This window comes from Triturus cristatus, chromosome 4_1 (assembly GCF_964204655.1).
Source record: "Triturus cristatus chromosome 4_1, aTriCri1.1, whole genome shotgun sequence".
Lineage (NCBI taxonomy): Eukaryota > Metazoa > Chordata > Amphibia > Caudata > Salamandridae > Triturus > Triturus cristatus.
Window position 1 is genome coordinate 90,266,308 of NC_140585.1, and position 16,028 is coordinate 90,282,335.

Sequence of the window (16,028 nt, forward strand, 5' to 3'; positions counted from 1 at the left end):
CTCACCCGTCTCCTCACCCGTCCTTTTGTGCAGGGCTCTGAAACCCGGCGGGTGAAAATCGCTTCTTTATTCAACAGAGAATCAAATTAAAAGTGAAACACTTCCTACGACATCTTTGGGAGGCCACTGATCCCTGCACTTTGGCCAAATTGTCTGTACACCCCTTTCAATGCTGGCCAATGCACTGTTTGGTACCCAACGTCCCCAAACGTCCTTGGAAGGTAATTCATAACCCCCCCCCCCCTCATACTTGCCTTTACGTCATCTATTTTTCATCACCGTTGCTTTCATATTGTGCTATATATTTCCATTAAATATTCAAAAAATGCGTTTCCATGTTGCGCCCACCTTGATGCTGCCATAGATTGCGGTTGAGGCCACCTCATTTTAGTACTCGGGCCTATTTTGTGCCTCAGCCTGACGCAGACGCCACAAGCATCCAGGAGGTGTGAGTCATGGCCTACAGCATGTGCAAGATCACAGTGTGCTGTTCCTATGGAGGGAGAGCCGGGACTGCCTTCATCGAACTGATCAGTATCTGTAGACCTTGCCCCCTCCCTCCTGTTTCCATCATTATGGCTTCTATACATAACAACCTCCCGGAGCAGCTGCTGTGTGAGGGGCTGAGCCCAGCCTGAGACACACCCCCAGCTCCGCTGACCCATGGGCAGGGTATAAAGCAGAAGCTGGACTCTGACCTCTGCCCCCGGATATAAAGAAGGATGCCGGACTCTGGAGTCAGTCAGTGAAAGAGCCGGGGAGGGAGAGGCAGCGGTGTGCCGGATCATAGCAGCCTGCGTGAGTAACTCCTACTTCTGTATGAATGTTACAATGATGGGTGCCTCTGATGGGGAAGTTATACAATGCAGCACTTAATGCAAAGGAACTTGTGCTTATACCTAAAGGCTCATGTCATGTCGAGGATATTATATTATATTATACTATACTATATTACAAATATAATAAACTATGTAATATCATTATATTATATTACACTGTTATATTATATTATATTATATTATACTATGTTACATATTATATTACACTGTTTTATTATATTACACTTTTATATTATATTAAATTACACTATCTAATATCATATTATATTATATGACATTGTTATATTATGTAACACTGTTATGTTACGCTATGTAATATCATTATATTATATTACTGTTATATTATATTACACTGTTATATTAAATTACACTATGTAATATCATATTATATTATATAACACTGTTATATTATAATATATTACAATGCTATATTTTATTATATTACACTATGTAATATCATATATTATATTACAGTGTTATAATATATTATATTACACTATGATATATCATATTATATGACACTGTTATATTATATTACCCTATGTAATATATTATATTACACTGTTATAGTATGTTATATGATATCATATTATATTATATACATTGCATTACATGTAGTTGCATTTAAATAGGGCTCTAAGCATCTGATACTCTGCAGCAGGATCTCGCTGTGCAGACAGGCGGCACGGCGCTCCATGGACTGCTCTTTGTTGGAAGTGTGTGGGTATGTAGTTTGTGTGGGGAGTGTCTCAGCGCTGTGCATGATGGCTAGGGATGTGCTCTTATTGTGGTATATGGCACTATGCCTTGGTGTGTAGTGGAGGTGAAAGCGCTGAGAAATCAGGCGTTTAGGCTTTGTAAAGTGTTATTATGTTTGGTGGGGGGTGCAGCTGTGGGAATGCAGTGTGGCTTATGTGAGTAGTATTTTGCCAATGTGCATTAAGGGCGGGGTCTGCTGCCATCATGTCGCTCCAAACAAGTAGCAGTGATTGGATTGGACAATGGAGAGTGATATGTAATTTGCATATTCGCAGTACACTGAAGCTCCTGAAGGTGGTATGCAGTGCTCTAGAAAAGATCGTAGGAAATAAAAAACACTAAACAAATGGTTGACCACAGCCTGTTACATCTTGAGTGACAGCTGGTCCGGCCCCTTTAGTGCCTCCCCTGCCCTTGTTGTTACATCCAGGATCTCTCACATGTCCCAGGAAGGAGTACCCTGCCTTCTCCCCAGTAGATAATGAAGTGTCCCACCGACCGCCACGCAGACTCCGTCTCCAGCACACGGAGCCCACGCGTGCACAGAGCTCCAGGTCACACGAGCCCCAGAACAGGAACTGCATCTCCCTCAAGGATGAGAGGCACGCACACACACGTGCTTCTGCATTTTAAGAAGATGGACACAGATTTGATAATTATCCAAGCAGCACACCGCACCAAACACATTTGCTGTAGCACAAGCGGGAAACACTGCGCAGGGCCACACCCTGGCACTCTAAGGCTGCCATGCATGACCGCCTCCAGCCACAGTGGATACGTGAGCATGCTTTGTCTAACACAGATGTGTCCTGGAAGCATATCTCTGAAGTAAACATCCTGTGCCTAGACAGACTCAGAAGGATCCGACGCACTAGAGGTCTGCTGTGCTCTGCAGTGCATGTGTAATGCACCCTTTAGTTTGAGAAACAAAAACCCATTTCCCTCTGGTAATGTCTGATTCTAGTCAGCATTCGTTTTTGACACAAAGCCCAGCCCGGCCATTTTAATGGCTCAACCTTTGTACCAAAACCTACGGTGTTTCTGCAGATCTGCCCCAGGACGCCCCTTTACCACACACCTGTTGGCGCCTTCTGTCCCTTTGCATCGCCTTCCATCTTGCTGAGATAAATTAAACATGTTAATTATGAAACATCATATATGGCCAATATTTGGCTCTGAATATTCCTTCGGTGATAGTCTTTTACACACACCTAAAGCCTGTGGTACCCAGTGTTTTAGTTGATGAGAGCAGCATCCCTCGGCGGAGCCCCAGGGCACTGTGCTTTATGAATCATTAACAGGAGGCGTGAGGGATGCGAGGCCCTTCTGTAGGTGATAAAGCCTGTGGTACCCAGTGTTTTAGTTGATGAGAGCAGCATCCCTCACCGGAGCCCCAGGGCACTGTGCTCTATGAATCATTAACAGGAGGCGTGAGGGATGCGAGGCCCTTCTGTAGGTGATAAAGCCCGTGGTACCCAGTGTTTTAGTTGATGAGAGCAGCATCCCTCACCGGAGCCCCAGGGCCCTATGCTCTATGAATCATTAACAGGAGGCGTGAGGGATGCGAGGCCCTTCTGTAGGTGATAAAGCCTGTGGTACCCAGTGTTTTAGTTGATGAGAGCAGCATCCCTCACCGGAGCCCCAGGGCACTGTGCTCTATGAATCATTAACAGGAGACGTGAGGGATGTGAGGCCCTTCTGTAGGTGATAAAGCCTGTGGTACCCAGTGTTTTAGTTGATGAGAGCAGCATCCCTCACCGGAGCCCCAGGGCACTGTGCTCTATGAATCATTAACAGGAGGCGTGAGGGATGCGAGGCCCTTCTGTTAGTGATAAAGCCTGTGGTACCCAGTGTTTTAGTTGATGAGAGCAGCATCCCTCGGCGGAGCCCCAGGGCACTGTGCTCTATGAATCATTAACAGGAGGCGTGAGGGATGCGAGGCCCTTCTGTTAGTGATAAAGCCTGTGGTACCCAGTGTTTTAGTTGATGAGAGCAGCATCCCTCACCGGAGCCCCAGGGCACTGTGCTCTATGAATCATTAACAGGAGGCGTGAGGGATGCGAGGCCCTTCTGTTAGTGATAAAGCCTGTGGTACCCAGTGTTTTAGTTGATGAGAGCAGCATCCCTCACCGGAGCCCCAGGGCACTGTGCTCTATGAATCATTAACAGGAGGCGTGAGGGATGCGAGGCCCTTCTGTAGGTGATAAAGCCTGTGGTACCCAGTGTTTTAGTTGATGAGAGCAGCATCCCTCACCGGAGCCCCAGGGCACTGTGCTTTATGAATCATTAACAGGAGGCGTGAGGGATGCGAGGCCCTTCTGTAGGTGATAAAGCCTGTGGTACCCAGTGTTTTAGTTGATGAGAGCAGCATCCCTCACCGGAGCCCCAGGGCACTGTGCTCTATGAATCATTAACAGGAGGCGTGAGGGATGCGAGGCCCTTCTGTAGGTGATAAAGCCTGTGGTACCCAGTGTTTTAGTTGATGAGAGCAGCATCCCTCACCGGAGCCCCAGGGCACTGTGCTTTATGAATCATTAACAGGAGGCGTGAGGGATGCGAGGCCCTTCTGTTAGTGATAAAGCCTGTGGTACCCAGTGTTTTAGTTGATGAGAGCAGCATCCCTCACCGGAGCCCCAGGGCACTGTGCTCTATGAATCATTAACAGGAGGCGTGAGGGATGCGAGGCCCTTCTGTAGGTGATAAAGCCTGTGGTACCCAGTGTTTTAGTTGATGAGAGCAGCATCCCTCACCGGAGCCCCAGGGCACTGTGCTTTATGAATCATTAACAGGAGGCGTGAGGGATGCGAGGCCCTTCTGTAGGTGATAAAGCCTGTGGTACCCAGTGTTTTAGTTGATGAGAGCAGCATCCCTCACCGGAGCCCCAGGGCACTGTGCTTTATGAATCATTAACAGGAGGCGTGAGGGATGCGAGGCCCTTCTGTAGGTGATAAAGCCTGTGGTACCCAGTGTTTTAGTTGATGAGAGCAGCATCCCTCACCGGAGCCCCAGGGCCCTATGCTCTATGAATCATTAACAGGAGGCGTGAGGGATGCGAGGCCCTTCTGTAGGTGATAAAGCCTGTGGTACCCAGTGTTTTAGTTGATGAGAGCAGCATCCCTCACCGGAGCCCCAGGGCACTGTGCTTTATGAATCATTAACAGGAGGCGTGAGGGATGCGAGGCCCTTCTGTTAGTGATAAAGCCTGTGGTACCCAGTGTTTTAGTTGATGAGAGCAGCATCCCTCACCGGAGCCCCAGGGCACTGTGCTCTATGAATCATTAACAGGAGGCGTGAGGGATGCGAGGCCCTTCTGTAGGTGATAAAGCCTGTGGTACCCAGTGTTTTAGTTGATGAGAGCAGCATCCCTCACCGGAGCCCCAGGGCCCTGTGCTCTATGAATCATTAACAGGAGGCGTGAGGGATGCGAGGCCCTTCTGTAGGTGATAAAGCCTGTGGTACCCAGTGTTTTAGTTGATGAGAGCAGCATCCCTCACCGGAGCCCCAGGGCACTGTGCTCTATGAATCATTAACAGGAGGTGTGAGGGATGCGAGGCCCTTCTGTTAGTGATAAAGCCTGTGGTACCCAGTGTTTTAGTTGATGAGAGCAGCATCCCTCACCGGAGCCCTAGGGCCCTGTGCTCTATGAATCATTAACAGGAGGCGTGAGGGATGCGAGGCCCTTCTGTAGGTGATAAAGCCTGTGGTACCCAGTGTTTTAGTTGATGAGAGCAGCATCCCTCACCGGAGCCCCAGGGCCCTGTGCTCTATGAATCATTAACAGGAGGCGTGAGGGATGCGAGGCCCTTCTGTAGGTGATAAAGCCTGTGGTACCCAGTGTTTTAGTTGATGAGAGCAGCATCCCTCACTGGAGCCCCAGGGCACTGTGCTCTATGAATTATTAACAGGAGACGTGAGGGATGCGAGGCCCTTCTGTAGGTGATAAAGCCTGTGGTACCCAGTGTTTTAGTTGATGAGAGCAGCATCCCTCACCGTAGCCCCAGGGCACTGTGCTCTATGAATCATTAACAGGAGACGTGAGGGATGTGAGGCCCTTCTGTTAGTGATAAAGCCTGTGGTACCCAGTGTTTTAGTTGATGAGAGCAGCATCCCTCACCGGAGCCCCAGGGCACTGTGCATTATGAATCATTAACAGGAGGCGTGAGGGATGCGAGGCCCTTCTGTTAGTGATAAAGCCTGTGGTACCCAGTGTTTTAGTTGATGAGAGCAGCATCCCTCACCGGAGCCCCAGGGCACTGTGCTCTATGAATCATTAACAGGAGGCGTGAGGGATGCGAGGCCCTTCTGTAGGTGATAAAGCCTGTGGTACCCAGTGTTTTAGTTGATGAGAGCAGCATCCCTCACCGGAGCCCCAGGGCACTGTGCTTTATGAATCATTAACAGGAGACGTGAGGGATGTGAGGCCCTTCTGTAGGTGATAAAGCCTGTGGTACCCAGTGTTTTAGTTGATGAGAGCAGCATCCCTCACCGGAGCCCCAGGGCACTGTGCTCTATGAATCATTAACAGGAGGCGTGAGGGATGCGAGGCCCTTCTGTTAGTGATAAAGCCTGTGGTACCCAGTGTTTTAGTTGATGAGAGCAGCATCCCTCACCGGAGCCCCAGGGCCCTGTGCTCTATGAATCATTAACAGGAGGCGTGAGGGATGCGAGGCCCTTCTGTAGGTGATAAAGCCTGTGGTACCCAGTGTTTTAGTTGATGAGAGCAGCATCCCTCACCGGAGCCCTAGGGCCCTGTGCTCTATGAATCATTAACAGGAGGCGTGAGGGATGCGAGGCCCTTCTGTTAGTGATAAAGCCTGTGGTACCCAGTGTTTTAGTTGATGAGAGCAGCATCCCTCACCGGAGCCCCAGGGCACTGTGCTTTATGAATCATTAACAGGAGGCGTGAGGGATGCGAGGCCCTTCTGTAGGTGATAAAGCCTGTGGTACCCAGTGTTTTAGTTGATGAGAGCAGCATCTCTCACCGGAGCCCCAGGGCCCTGTGCTCTATGAATCATTAACAGGAGGCGTGAGGGATGCGAGGCCCTTCTGTAGGTGATAAAGCCTGTGGTACCCAGTGTTTTAGTTGATGAGAGCAGCATCCCTCACCGGAGCCCCAGGGCCCTATGCTCTATGAATCATTAACAGGAGGCGTGAGGGATGCGAGGCCCTTCTGTAGGTGATAAAGCCTGTGGTACCCAGTGTTTTAGTTGATGAGAGCAGCATCCCTCACCGGAGCCCCAGGGCACTGTGCTCTATGAATCATTAACAGGAGGCGTGAGGGATGCGAGGCCCTTCTGTAGGTGATAAAGCCTGTGGTACCCAGTGTTTTAGTTGATGAGAGCAGCATCCCTCGGCGGAGCCCCAGGGCACTGTGCTTTATGAATCATTAACAGGAGGCGTGAGGGATGCGAGGCCCTTCTGTTAGTGATAAAGCCTGTGGTACCCAGTGTTTTAGTTGATGAGAGCAGCATCCCTCACCGGAGCCCCAGGGCACGGTGCTCTATGAATCATTAACAGGAGGCGTGAGGGATGCGAGGCCCTTCTGTAGGTGATAAAGCCTGTGGTACCCAGTGTTTTAGTTGATGAGAGCAGCATCCCTCACCGGAGCCCCAGGGCACTGTGCTTTATGAATCATTAACAGGAGGCGAGAGGGGTGCGAGGCCCTTCTGTTAGTGATAAAGCCTGTGGTACCCAGTGTTTTAGTTGATGAGAGCAGCATCCCTCACCGGAGCCCCAGGGCACTGTGCTCTATGAATCATTAACAGGAGGCGTGAGGGATGCGAGGCCCTTCTGTTAGTGATAAAGCCTGTGGTACCCAGTGTTTTAGTTGATGAGAGCAGCATCCCTCACCGGAGCCCCAGGGCACTGTGCTTTATGAATCATTAACAGGAGGCGTGAGGGATGCGAGGCCCTTCTATTAGTGATAAAGCCTGTGGTACCCAGTATTTTAGTTGATGAGAGCAGCATCCCTCACCGGAGCCCTAGGGCCCTGTGCTCTATGAATCATTAACAGGAGGCGTGAGGGATGCGAGGCCCTTCTGTAGGTGATAAAGCCTGTGGTACCCAGTGTTTTAGTTGATGAGAGCAGCATCCCTCACCGGAGCCCCAGGGCACTGTGCTCTATGAATCATTAACAGGAGGCGTGAGGGATGCGAGGCCCTTCTGTAGGTGATAAAGCCTGTGGTACCCAGTGTTTTAGTTGATGAGAGCAGCATCCCTCACCGGAGCCCCAGGGCACTGTGCTTTATGAATCATTAACAGGAGGCGTGAGGGATGCGAGGCCCTTCTGTAGGTGATAAAGCCTGTGGTACCCAGTGTTTTAGTTGATGAGAGCAGCATCCCTCACCGGAGCCCCAGGGCCCTGTGCTCTATGAATCATTAACAGGAGGCGTGAGGGATGCGAGGCCCTTCTGTAGGTGATAAAGCCTGTGGTACCCAGTGTTTTAGTTGATGAGAGCAGCATCCCTCACCGGAGCCCCAGGGCCCTATGCTCTATGAATCATTAACAGGAGGCGTGAGGGATGCGAGGCCCTTCTGTAGGTGATAAAGCCTGTGGTACCCAGTGTTTTAGTTGATGAGAGCAGCATCCCTCACCGGAGCCCCAGGGCACTGTGCTCTATGAATCATTAACAGGAGGCGTGAGGGATGCGAGGCCCTTCTGTAGGTGATAAAGCCCGGGGTACCCAGTGTTTTAGTTGATGAGAGCAGCATCCCTCGGCGGAGCCCCAGGGCACTGTGCTTTATGAATCATTAACAGGAGGCGTGAGGGATGCGAGGCCCTTCTGTTAGTGATAAAGCCTGTGGTACCCAGTGTTTTAGTTGATGAGAGCAGCATCCCTCACCGGAGCCCCAGGGCACTGTGCTCTATGAATCATTAACAGGAGGCGTGAGGGATGCGAGGCCCTTCTGTAGGTGATAAAGCCTGTGGTACCCAGTGTTTTAGTTGATGAGAGCAGCATCCCTCACCGGAGCCCCAGGGCACTGTGCTCTATGAATCATTAACAGGAGGCGTGAGGGATGCGAGGCCCTTCTGTAGGTGATAAAGCCTGTGGTACCCAGTGTTTTAGTTGATGAGAGCAGCATCCCTCACCGGAGCCCCAGGGCACTGTGCTCTATGAATCATTAACAGGAGGCGTGAGGGATGCGAGGCCCTTCTGTAGGTGATAAAGCCTGTGGTACCCAGTGTTTTAGTTGATGAGAGCAGCATCCCTCACCGGAGCCCCAGGGCACTGTGCTCTATGAATCATTAACAGGAGGCGTGAGGGATGCGAGGCCCTTCTGTAGGTGATAAAGCCTGTGGTACCCAGTGTTTTAGTTGATGAGAGCAGCATCCCTCACCGGAGCCCTAGGGCCCTGTGCTCTATGAATCATTAACAGGAGGCGTGAGGGATGCGAGGCCCTTCTGTAGGTGATAAAGCCTGTGGTACCCAGTGTTTTAGTTGATGAGAGCAGCATCCCTCACCGGAGCCCCAGGGCACTGTGCTCTATGAATTATTAACAGGAGACGTGAGGGATGCGAGGCCCTTCTGTTAGTGATAAAGCCTGTGGTACCCAGTGTTTTAGTTGATGAGAGCAGCATACCTCACCGGAGCCCCAGGGCACTGTGCTCTATGAATCATTAACAGGAGGCGTGAGGGATGCGAGGCCCTTCTGTTAGTGATAAAGCCTGTGGTACCCAGTGTTTTAGTTGATGAGAGCAGCATCCCTCACCGGAGCCCCAGGGCACTGTGCTCTATGAATCATTAACAGGAGGCGTGAGGGATGCGAGGCCCTTCTGTTAGTGATAAAGCCTGTGGTACCCAGTGTTTTAGTTGATGAGAGCAGCATCCCTCACCGGAGCCCCAGGGCCCTGTGCTCTATGAATCATTAACAGGAGGCGTGAGGGATGCGAGGCCCTTCTGTAGGTGATAAAGCCTGTGGTACCCAGTGTTTTAGTTGATGAGAGCAGCATCCCTCACCGGAGCCCCAGGGCACTGTGCTTTATGAATCATTAACAGGAGGCGTGAGGGATGCGAGGCCCTTCTGTAGGTGATAAAGCCTGTGGTACCCAGTGTTTTAGTTGATGAGAGCAGCATCCCTCACCGGAGCCCCAGGGCACTGTGCTCTATGAATCATTAACAGGAGGCGTGAGGGATGCGAGGCCCTTCTGTTAGTGATAAAGCCTGTGGTACCCAGTGTTTTAGTTGATGAGAGCAGCATCCCTCACCGGAGCCCCAGGGCACTGTGCTCTATGAATCATTAACAGGAGGCGTGAGGGATGCGAGGCCCTTCTGTAGGTGATAAAGCCTGTGGTACCCAGTGTTTTAGTTGATGAGAGCAGCATCCCTCACCGTAGCCCCAGGGCACTGTGCTCTATGAATCATTAACAGGAGGCGTGAGGGATGCGAGGCCCTTCTGTAGGTGATAAAGCCTGTGGTACCCAGTGTTTTAGTTGATGAGAGCAGCATCCCTCACCGGAGCCCCAGGGCACTGTGCTCTATGAATTATTAACAGGAGACGTGAGGGATGCGAGGCCCTTCTGTTAGTGATAAAGCCTGTGGTACCCAGTGTTTTAGTTGATGAGAGCAGCATCCCTCACCGGAGCCCCAGGGCACTGTGCTTTATGAATCATTAACAGGAGGCGTGAGGGATGCGAGGCCCTTCTGTTAGTGATAAAGCCTGTGGTACCCAGTGTTTTAGTTGATGAGAGCAGCATCCCTCACCGGAGCCCCAGGGCACTGTGCTCTATGAATCATTAACAGGAGGCATGAGGGATGCGAGGCCCTTCTGTAGGTGATAAAGCCTGTGGTACCCAGTGTTTTAGTTGATGAGAGCAGCATCCCTCACCGGAGCCCCAGGGCCCTGTGCTCTATGAATCATTAACAGGAGGCGTGAGGGATGCGAGGCCCTTCTGTAGGTGATAAAGCCTGTGGTACCCAGTGTTTTAGTTGATGAGAGCAGCATCCCTCACCGGAGCCCCAGGGCACTGTGCTCTATGAATCATTAACAGGAGGCGTGAGGGATGCGAGGCCCTTCTGTAGGTGATAAAGCCTGTGGTACCCAGTGTTTTAGTTGATGAGAGCAGCATCCCTCACCGGAGCCCCAGGGCACTGTGCTCTATGAATCATTAACAGGAGGCGTGAGGGATGCGAGGCCCTTCTGTTAGTGATAAAGCCTGTGGTACCCAGTGTTTTAGTTGATGAGAGCAGCATCCCTCACCGGAGCCCCAGGGCACTGTGCTCTATGAATCATTAACAGGAGGCGTGAGGGATGCGAGGCCCTTCTGTAGGTGATAAAGCCTGTGGTACCCAGTGTTTTAGTTGATGAGAGCAGCATCCCTCACCGGAGCCCCAGGGCACTGTGCTCTATGAATCATTAACAGGAGACGTGAGGGATGCGAGGCCCTTCTGTAGGTGATAAAGCCTGTGGTACCCAGTGTTTTAGTTGATGAGAGCAGCATCCCTCACCGGAGCCCCAGGGCCCTGTGCTCTATGAATCATTAACAGGAGACGTGAGGGATGCGAGGCCCTTCTGTAGGTGATAAAGCCTGTGGTACCCAGTGTTTTAGTTGATGAGAGCAGCATCCCTCACCGGAGCCCTAGGGCCCTGTGCTCTATGAATCATTAACAGGAGGCGTGAGGGATGCGAGGCCCTTCTGTAGGTGATAAAGCCTGTGGTACCCAGTGTTTTAGTTGATTAGAGCAGCATCCCTCACCGGAGCCCCAGGGCACTGTGCTCTATGAATCATTAACAGGAGGCGTGAGGGATGCGAGGCCCTTCTGTAGGTGATAAAGCCTGTGGTACCCAGTGTTTTAGTTGATGAGAGCAGCATCCCTCACTGGAGCCCCAGGGCACTGTGCTCTATGAATCATTAACAGGAGGCGTGAGGGATGCGAGGCCCTTCCGTTAGTGAGATCGAGTCAGCAGTGAACACAGCATGTGTTGATCTCTTTAGAGGGGCGAACCGAAGCTTCCGGACCGGCGCCAGCAGCCCCCTCTCTGATAACTGGACCTCACTGCTATTTTAAGGCACATGACCCCTTTCGCTCCATGAGTACGGGATGCACGGATCTAGTTGCCATTATGGCCGTCAGGGTGGAGGCGGTCCCTGGGCTGCCATGATGGAGTCCCCACCGTGCCCAGGCCTGCCCCTGCAGCACCCCCCTGTCTCCCATACCCGCAGTTGCCCAGTTCTTCTTCTCTCGAGTGCTTTCTGACCATCCTTTGCATTTTTCTTTTCTTTCTTCTTCTCGAACCCTCGGAAGGTTTCTGTGACTCCTTTCTTTATTTCAGAATGTGTGTGTTCTGCTGCTTATGTTTTTTCGTTCGCCCTTTTTTGGGGCTTTTTACTGGGTCTAGTGTCTGGACTTTGGAACAAGCTTCCTCTCCCGCTTAGGCAAGCTACCAACTTGCTTGCTTTCAGGAAACAACTGAAAACCTGGCTGTTCCAAAAAACATCTTAAATCATCTTTTCCTATTTTTCTTTCTTCTTTTCCCCTCCTCTTGGTTCCTCTTGTGTGCTTTTCTGTCTTAGCGCCGGGACACTCTTCTGAGTAGCAGTGCGCTCTATAAATACACTTTAACATAACTTAACAGTCTAGTATCGGGGCATTCCATGGTGCAAAGACTGTCAGCACTGCAGACACATAGAGCTGTGATGGCGGGAGCGCTGGCCGCACACTCACAAGGCAGCTTTTCTGCTTCTGTTGTCATTGGTTGCCATCACCAGGTCTCACGCGGATCCTAATGAGGTGTTTTAGACCAACCTCTCTTTGTAGCACCCCAATATCTTTGTGACCTCATAATCTCTCCGTTTGACGTGGGACCTATATATGGCCATGCATTTGGGCTCTCTCACTCTCTGTGAAGTCCTCCCTCCACTCATGGGCTACCTCAGGTACTTGGGGTTGCAGCCTTGGGGCCCATTCAGTGTCCTTGCCATAATCAATGTCTTTAGGGGGTTTCTAAGCGCTTCAATCAGACGGGCCCTTCAGGATGTTTCCTTGGAGGCCTTGTTCCCCTTACTCTGTCCTCTGTTCTAAGCTTGTGAATTGTGTGCTTTGAGGGTCCCACCCTTTGCCACCCCCTGATTTTCCATGTTGGACTCTCCTTGGTTTCTCGCGTTAGGTTCACCAGAGCGGGTGCACTGCTGATGTGGGGCCCACCCTTTGAGTGGAGATAGGCCCTATGGGTGGTTGAAATGGTGAACGTCCAGGTCCAGCTCACCCTCCCCGTAGAGTGATACCCAGAGTTGTCGAGGGTAGTCCACTTGCTGAGGTTTGGACACACGTCTCCTCTATTTTTTAATACAGCTAGTGAAGGTTTAAGTGTTTCTCCCCAAAAGTGACAAAGAATATTCAGAGTCCTTCAATGTTACTATGAGATTTACTTTTTATTTTAGTTGGTGACAGGATCTTTATTCCAATGTGAATTCAATCCAACATTGTATTATACATGTGCTGTGATAATGTTCAGGGAGCTGCTGACACGTGTTTCGCCCCCTACATGGCTCAATAGCCTGGGGCTTTCTCAAGACTGCAAAGACACACACAGTGTGGAAGTAGTCAAACATAGATTTGTGATAAGCAGAATAGTTGTATCCACCATCATACGTGAGGAAGAGAGATTAGGGATCATGTGGGACCGAGTTTAGTGATAGGCTTAGGGGAAATAAGTATGTTAAGCACATGTTCATCAGGGGCAAATACCCATTCCTTTAATTATAAGGTTCATGCGGGGTCAGGCATGTGGTTGGGTGGCTACAATTAGCATTTAATGCTTGGTACTAGCATGCACTGTTTTGTTGAGTTAAGTAACTCCTGTACAATTTATGATAAGTGGCTCTATGCTAAGAAGTGAGGTAAGATGGGGCTGGTGAGGTTAAGGGGACGGTATGGTGTATAAGAAAGACCTTTAACGGATTGTGCGACATATTATCATAAAGGCGTTAAGCAATTGCAATACCTCTTGCAGTTAGTTAAATTGTATCGGAGTTACGTAACTCGCTTCTCGCGTGCATGATGCGTGCTATGTCTGGTTCAGTGCTTAATTTGAGCCGATGGTTTCTGGTACTCAGCACCAGCTCAAGATTGTTCTCACTGGCTCTAGCGACAGTCCACCTCATGGTGGCGCTCTCTATCTAATTTTGAGATGAGCACAATAACAGTGTTTAATAAGTCAATGTACATTAAAACAAAAACCAATACCTGCCACTCACGCCATTATTATAGTTTTGGGTGGCCTAAAAGTGTCTGAATTGTGACACTTGTAGGAGTGTGATGGTTAGTAGTAGTGTTAATACTGTCATTGACAGAGCTAACTGGGTCAATGGTGGTGCAGGCTGCACTGGCCTCCTGACACGGGCCCTGACACTTACTTTTTTCAAATTGACCGCTGGTCTGGTCTAAGAAAAAACTATTATATTCAGTTCACAACTTACCTTGTTGCTGAAGCCTGCGGGTTCGACCAGCCTGGAAGTCCCGAGAGCAGGTCCTCCTTTTAGCAGCACAAGAGTCGGTGCCGTAAGTCATTGTACTTTTTACAGTAATAGCAGTATCCTGGCGCTTGGGAGGTTGACCCAGTCCTAGAGACTGGACCGAAATCCCTGAGAGTTCCCATGTCCAGTTACAAAGCCTTTCCCTTTAAATTAGATGGCGCACTGAAGTGCTCAGGTGCAGGGCTAGGAGCTAGAAAGCAGCCAAAGAAAAAGTGGCCCCGTTTAGGCTCAGTGCCTCTAGTAGGATGGAAGTGTAAAGGAAGAGTAACTTTGCATTTCTCTATCTCTATTCAGTCAAATTGTGTTAATATCCTAAAATGTATTTATAACTAATACTAGTAGGAGGCAAAGAAGACATTGGCTGGAAGAAGGAATCTGTGTCGGCCGAGGAGGAAAGCGCCTGGAAACTGCGGCAGAGCTGCTCATATGATGCCAGAACCGGAGTCTGGAGCAGAGGTTGGTGTCTGCTGGCACCAAGGAGAGGGCTCAGATTCTGTAAGCCATGTTTGGTGGCACCAGTACACACACCATTTGTGTAGATGATGTGGGGATCAGTGATTAATGTGTGGTAGTTTATGAGTGGACAGTGCCTGTTAAAAGTCACCGGGCAAGGCAGTGCTTAATTTGAGCAGGTGGTTTCCTGTGTTCGGCACCGGTGCTTAATTGTCAACACCTGCGCATGTGACAGTCAGCCACACGGTGATGCTGTTTGGCTAATTTATAGGTGACTACAACAGCAGTTAATTATTCATTCAATATACATTAAAAATAACTAATTCCTGCTGCCCAACTCATTCTTATAGCTTTGGGGGCCTGAAATAGTCCAAACTGCCCCACTTGTTGGGGCGTCATGGTTAGTAGTTGTGCTGTTCCTATCACAGGTGCAATGTGCGGTGCAGGCTGCAGTGGCCTCCTGAGGAGAGCCCCGGAGCTTATCTTTTTACAAATGAAGCCCCAGAGCAGGGGTTCTCAAAAGTAAACAGATATGCAACATTGGCCCTTAACGATCCTTTTAATATTAGAAAAAACAACCTGTCACTCCCACCATCAGAGGAGTGAGTGTGGCAGTGTTCGTTCAAGAGTACCACTCCCCCATCAGTAACTGAGTACTCAGGGAGGCTTCAGTCAATGCCTCAATGAACACTCAAGGGGAACTTATAGATGAGAAACACCCCCATACATACACCACTCTCACTCCCCGCACAGGCTACAGGCGCACACAAGAGGGCACATTCCTACACCCTTAAAAGACTATTGATTGTACAATCGGTGCCTTCTTACAACCCTCTCAAAGTAGCAGTCTCACACTGCTAACAGCATTTCCACACCCGTCTGAGAATCCACCAGTAGAGCCACTCTCACACCCCTCACAGGGCAGGTGTCTGACACTACTGCCAACACTCTCACACTCTTCACGGAGTCGCAGCCTCTGCTACAGACAGCACTCACACGTGCCTCTCAGACTAGCAGTCACACGCTACCAAAGCCCCTCTCACACCCCTCACAGGGCAGGTGTCTGACACTACTGCCAACACTCTCACACCCTTCACGGAGTCGCAGCCTCTGCTACAGACGGCACTCTCACATGCCTCTCAGACTAGCAGTCACACACTACCAAAGCCACTCTCACACCCCTCACAGGGCAGGTGTCTGACACTACTGCCAACACTCTCACACTCTTCACAGAGTCGCAGCCTCTGCTACAGACAGCACTCTCACATGCCTCTCAGACTAGCAGTCACACACTACCAACGCCACTCTCACACCCCTCACAGGGCAGGTGTCTGACACTACTGCCTACACTCTCACACCCTTCACGGAGTCGCAGCCTCTGCTACAGACACCACTCTCACGTGCCTCTCAGACTAGCAGCCCCACACTACCAAAGCCACTCTCACACCCCTCACAGGGCAGGTGTCTGACACTACTGCCAACACTCTCACACCCGTCACGGA

General features: G+C 50.2%; 1 protein-coding gene across 1 annotated transcript in view; it reads left to right on the top strand.

The window, feature by feature from the left end:
- The first annotated feature begins 746 nt into the window (after positions 1-746).
- The window catches only part of LOC146839629 (membrane-spanning 4-domains subfamily A member 4A-like), a 109,709-nt gene continuing 94,427 nt past the window's right edge, over positions 747-16,028 (top strand). The window contains exon 1 of the mRNA XM_085651717.1: positions 747-798. The gene's annotated coding sequence lies outside the window, so the exon portion shown is untranslated. The remainder of the gene's footprint in view (positions 799-16,028) is intronic.